The 6182-nt window shown below is 53.0% G+C and overlaps 1 non-coding gene across 1 annotated transcript; it reads right to left on the bottom strand.

The window, feature by feature from the left end:
* Positions 1 to 5450: 5450 nt before the first annotated feature.
* Positions 5451 to 5552, bottom strand: LOC119952517. Its single transcript, XR_005457883.1, has one exon. It is a non-coding gene; the product is annotated as a U6 spliceosomal RNA (small nuclear RNA).
* Between the last annotated feature and the right edge of the window lie 630 nt (positions 5553 to 6182).

Below are 6182 nucleotides of genomic sequence, written 5' to 3'. Positions count from 1 at the left end.
CGCCTCAAAGGGGTTCTGGCAGATACAACTTGACACATCCAGTCAGAAGCTCTGCACCTTTAACACCCCATTTGGCCAGTATTGTTACAACTGGATGCCGTTTGGCATCATCTCAGCCCGGAGGTGTTCCACCGAATAATGGAGCAAATGATGGAGGGCATTGAGGGGGTGTGGGTATACGTAGACAATATTATTGTGTGATCTATCACCCCGCAGGAATACATCGATCGACTCCAACGCGTCTTCAGGAGAATCCACGAGCATGGCCTCTGCCTCAATAGAGCGAAATGCTCCTTTGGTCAAACAGAAATAAAATTCCTCGGCGACCACATATCACAGTTTGGTGTGCAGCCGGATGCTGAGAAGGTGTCGGCAATCAATGGCATGAAGACACCGGAGGACAAGAAGGCGGTCCTCCGCTTCCTGGGAACGGTCAACTTCCTGGGGAAGTTTATCCCCAACCTCGCATCCCACACCACATTTCTCCAAATCTAGTGAAGAAAACCACCGACTTCCAATGGCTCCCCGCTCACGAGCAAGAGTGGCATGAACTCAGGGCGAAACTCACCAAGGCCCCGGTATTGGCATTCTTCAACCCTGCCAAGGAGACGAAGATCTCCACTGATGCGAGCCAGTCTGGCATTGGAGTAGTTCTCCTCCAACGCAACGACTCCTCCTCATGGGCTCCAGTCGCATAAGCATCGCGTGCTATGACGCCCACCAAACAACGCTATGCTCAAATCGAAAAACAGGGCCTGGGCCTCCTCACGGGAATTGTCAAATTCCATGACTACATATATGGACTGCCCAAATTTACGGTCGAAATGGACCACAGGCCACTGGTCAACATTATACAGAAGGACCTTAATGATATGAGGCCTTGCCTAAAACGCATCCTCCTTAAACTCAGGCGGTATGACTTCGAACTGGTCTACACCCCTTGCAAGGAGCTCATCGTGGCTGATGCACTCTCGCGTTCCGTCACTCCGCCATACGAGCAGTCGGGCTTCGTATGCCACATTGATGCCCATGTCGAGTTCTGCGCATCTAACTTGCCCGCCACTGACGGACGAGTCATCCAGATTCGTCGTGAAACAGCCAAGGAGCCTTTGCTCCAATGAGTCATGCGCCATCTTACAGACGGATGGCTAAAGGGCCAATGCCCGCAATTCTACAACATCAAAGATGACCTGGCAATGGTAGATGGAATTCTGTTAAAGTTGGACAGGATTGTCATTCCGCAAAGCATGCGGGAGCTCGTCCTTGAACAGCTCCATGAGAGTCACCTGGGGGTGGAGAAGTGCCGCTGGCGGGCCTGTGAGGCAGTGTACTGGCCTGGCATCAACCAGGACATCGCCAACGCCATTCTCAACTGCCCAACATGCCAACGGTTCCAGCTAGCTCAGCCAAAGGAGACCTTGCAGCTACATGAATTGGTGTCGTCCCCATGGAGCAAGGTTGGCATTGATCTCTTCCACGCACTAGGCCGGGACTATGTCCTCATTGTGGAGTACTTCTCTAACTACCCAGAGGTGTTTAGGCTGCATGACCTCACATCGACAGCGGTCATCCGTGCGTGCAAGGAGACTTTTGCTCGCCATGGCTTCCCACTCACGGTCATGTCCGATAATGGCCCGTGTTTTGCCAGTCAGGAGTGGACCAAATTTGCCCGGCGGTATAATTTCACGCACGTCACCTCAAGTCCCCACTACCCCCAGTCGAATGGCAAAGCTGAAAAGGGGGTACACATTGTCAAACAACTCCTGTGCATAGCGGCTTATGCGGGTTCCAACTTTTACCTCGCACTTCTAGCCTACAGGTCGATTCCTTTGGCCACTGGCCTGTCCCCAGCACAATTGTTAACGAACCGCACATTACGGACAACAGTGCCTGCAATACACATTCCAGACCTGGACAACTTTCCGGTCCTGCAAAGAATGCAACTATCTCGGGCCCAACACAAGTCGGCGTATGACGCCCGCGCCATGGATCTCCCTGCTCTCGTTCCTGATGACCAGGTTTGTGTTCAGCTTCCTGAAAGTGGCTGGTCTGCCACCGCTGTGGCAATCAAGCAAGTGGCCCCCAGATTATTTCTGGTATGTATGCAGGATGGCTCTTTTCTTTGCCGTAAAAAGCGGGCACTGCGGCTCCTTCCACGCTCGCCGCCATATCGTGGTGTCCTGCCTCGCCCTCAGGACGCCCTTCCAAGAGCTCGCAGATCTACCTCTTCTGTTGCCACCCTCTGCGACTGACACAGCCCCGCCCATTTCAGAGCAGGCGGCCCCCGACCCACCCTTGAGGCAGTCAACCAGAATTCGTCGCCCACCACAGAGACTCAATTTATGAACAGATTGAATTTATGAACTGACTGAATTCATGAACTGACTGTTTTGTTACCCTGGTTTTTCGTTCGCTCGTTTGTACATACTGTTATTTATATCCCATGTTTTGTTACATATACTCTATCTGCACTAGACACCTTCCCGTGTAAATATGTTAGGATTTTTGTATATAGCCAGGATCATGGTCATGTAAATATGCTCACATGCTCTCTATACAGTCAGGCACATTCACATACCACACTATTTATTGCCACGGACACATAAGTTTTTCAAAAACGGGGAGATGTCATAATATACACACAAGTATATGGTGGTTCATAGACAGACACTGACTGACACACTGAATGACCAATCAACACACAGAACACAGCAGCCAATCACCAGACAGGACACGGCCACTACAAAGCCAGAGGGCACTAGTTTTCCCGCTCTCTCTGGATGCAGCCTCTGAGACAGCCAGAGCCCGTGATGAGCAACACGAATGTCTACCATGTGCCAGCAGTATAGTCTGGTCAGGGTAGCCTCAGGTCTCCAGTCAACATAGTGTCAACCCACAGTGCAAGTATGTTTAACAGCTCATAGTTAAATAAAATAGAGTTGTACTTCTACAAGTGCTGGTAGCCTGTCTCTCTCACTGCTCTGGTAAACGCAGTCCTCGCAGACCCAGCATACCCAACACATCAAAGTATGCATGGACGACCTACTCATCACCGGGGCCTCAGAAAAGGAGCATTTGGAGAACCTGCCCGATGTCTTCCGGCGGTTTGAACAGGCCGCCGTTAGCCTCCGCAGAGAGATGTGTTTTTAACGCCCCAGAGGTCACCTATTTGGGGTACCGGGTAGACAGGCATGACCTTCACCCGGTGGAAGACAGACGTGTATCCGATCTGGCAGGCTCCCATCCCTCAAGGTCATACCGAGCTCAGCTCTTTCTAAGGGCTCATCAATTATTACTGAAAAATTCATCCCCAACTTAGCCATGCTGCGTAGCCCACTGCACCAATTGTTGAAGAAAGGGCACCAGTGGGAATAGTGCCCCCTGCCACAGAAGGTGTTCCAAGTGGACAAGCAGCAGCTCCTTCCTGCAAGCTGCTTACGCACTTCGACCCAGAAAAAACACTTCTCCTCATAGGTAACACTTCCCCTTATGGCGTGGGGGCTGTTCTTGCACACCGTATGCCCGATCGGAATGGCCGATCGCTTTTGGCTTTCGCACACTGGCCGATGCCAAGTGGAATTATGCCCAGGTCGAAAAGCAGAGCCTGGCTGTTGTGTTTGGCATGCGGAAGTTCCACCAGGACGTCTACGGCTACGTATTCACGGTCTATATGGACCACAGGTCCCTGCTCAAGCTATTCAAGGAGGAACTGGTGATTCCTCCGATCGCGTAAGCCAGGGCCTAGCAGTGGGCGTTACTCCTGGCAGCATATGAATACATACTGGAATGCCACCCAGGTACACAGATCCCGCATGATCACGTATTGAGCCGCCTGCCCCTTTCCACGAGGGCGCCAGCACCCACCTCGATCGCAGAGCCCTGACCGACGATATGCAGTCTTATTCGACAAAGCCCCCGGAGCTTAGCCTGGAGGACGGCGTTTTGTTATGGAGGACATCGATGGTCGTCCCGGAATGCAGTCGCACGCCTTAGCTACAAAGCATGGACACCCGGGGGTAGCTAAGGTGAAGATCCTTGCCCGCAGCTATGTTTGGTGCGCTGGAATAGATGCCGAAATAGAGAAGGTGGCCCAGCACTGCGGCTCTTGCCAGGAGTAACAGAAGGCCCCATCTACTGCTCCAATGCACCCTTGGGAGTGGCCTGGAAAACCTTGATCCCGTGTTCACATAGACTTCGATGGCCCATTCCCGGGGAATACAATCCTCATCATGGTGGGTGCTCAAAGTCCACAAGGTGCAAGCCGTGATCACGAAGGTGAGCATTGGCAGACTGAGGAACATGTTCAGTACCCACGAAATCCCCTTCACCAGCAGAGAGTTTGAGCCATCTGTGGCCTCGAACGGAATCCGACACATGCGGACTGCCCTGTATCACACGACCTCGAGAGGGCAGTCCAAACCTTCAAGTGGGCCATGAGGAAGCTGACCACCGGATCTTGGGAGATGTGGCTGGCCTGCTTCCTTTTCAGTTACCATCCAAACCCTCATGCCCTCATGCCACCATGGGAGTTGCACTGACACTCCGTTACTGATGGGATGCCGGCTCAGGATTCGTCTAACCCTCAAAATGCCAGATATCGGTGCATGGATCCGCCAGTGATAGGACCGCTCAGGGATGGATACTGGTCGGCGCATGCAGCTGCGCAACATCAAGCCGGGGACGACGACTACATTTGGAATTTTCCCACTGGCACCACATGAATCCTGGGTGTAGTGCTCAGGGCAACTGGCCCGGTTTCCTATTCGGTCCGTGCCAACTGCTACTTAGACCACATCTGCCACTGCACGTAGGAACCTCCCGAGCTGGCTCAGGATACGCCAGTCCGGCACTGCCACCACCTAGATCACCCCGCTAGAGCACCACCCAGTTCACCGCCCCATTTGCCATCACCTTCACCCCTCGAGGTCCAGGAGGCTGAGATGCCCGACACCTCCTCGGTGAACTCCGATTCTGACAAGGACATTAGCCTACCCGACATAGTCATCCAGCCACCATCAATGCTGGCACCCTTACTGGCCTCACCACTCCCACCTCGGCCCTCCACACGAAACGGTGGTCACTGGTGCATTACACATATTCCGGCCCCACCCTATCGATGCTGGACTATCGTCTGCTCCCTAAGCGATCAAGAGGGCCCCTGCCTCGACTCACCCCGGACCGGCGAGGGAGAGGCATTACTGTCCCCTCCGGGTAAACGTACTATGCTCCATAAGATTCCCCATCTTTGCCATAGAGTATGAACTCCCCAAGTAATAGGGGGTGGTATTTCCTCTTAATAGGGATAATCTCTCAGTGTAAAAATACCATCCTGGGTGTAGGTCATGCAGGGTTGGCCCTTCAAGGTGAGGAGCTGTTTGCTATTGTAATTATACTGTAATAAACTTTTGTTCATTCGTATCCTACCGTACGTTCCTGTGTCTCTTTCGTTGGATTCTATGGAACGATTCACAAATTTCATATCCACCTTGCTCAGGGGCCATGCTAATCTTCTCTGTATTGTTCCAATTTTAGTATATGTGCTGCTGAAGCAGTTTATCAACATATCAATTAATATGTTTATTTCAGCTAACCAAATCCAGGGTTATCTGAACATCAACAGCTACACTAACTTGCAACATTGCCAATCTGTGTCGTACTAAGTTGCTGTGTGCTCCCCTGGGTGACAGATTCTATTCTAATGCGAAAAACATTATGGGCTGAATTTGTAGAATGGCAGGGGCTTGCCACCTGCCAGCTGGAGAGTCGGCAGGGACTGCGAGATGCCCGCTGCCATTTTACTCTCGAATGAGCGTTAATTGGCAACAAGCAGAATGTCTGGCCTCATTTGGATGGAAGTCCTACACTGGAGACCATGGGCGGGATTGCACCCTACCCGGCGGGGTGGGGGTCCCGGTGGGACGGGGTGGCGTGAACCACTCCGGCATCGGGCCTCCTCACCTTCAGGGGCTAGGCCCGCCCCGGAGTGGTGGGCGCCACACCGGCCGGCGTGAAAGGGGCTTGGCGCCACGCCAACTGGCGCTGAAGGGCATCCGCCGGTCGGCGCGAGTCGGTGCATTTGCGGGAGCGCCAGCGCATGCTGGCGTTATCCCCACGCATGCGCAGAGGGATTCGCTTCCTCAATGGGAATGGCGGAGGACCACGGCTTCCGGTGCGGAACAATA

The sequence above is a fragment of the Scyliorhinus canicula genome, chromosome 17 (genome assembly GCF_902713615.1).
Source record: "Scyliorhinus canicula chromosome 17, sScyCan1.1, whole genome shotgun sequence".
Taxonomy (NCBI): domain Eukaryota; kingdom Metazoa; phylum Chordata; class Chondrichthyes; order Carcharhiniformes; family Scyliorhinidae; genus Scyliorhinus; species Scyliorhinus canicula.
Note: the sequence above shows the minus strand (reverse complement) of the source record. Positions and strands in the feature narration are given on the sequence as shown.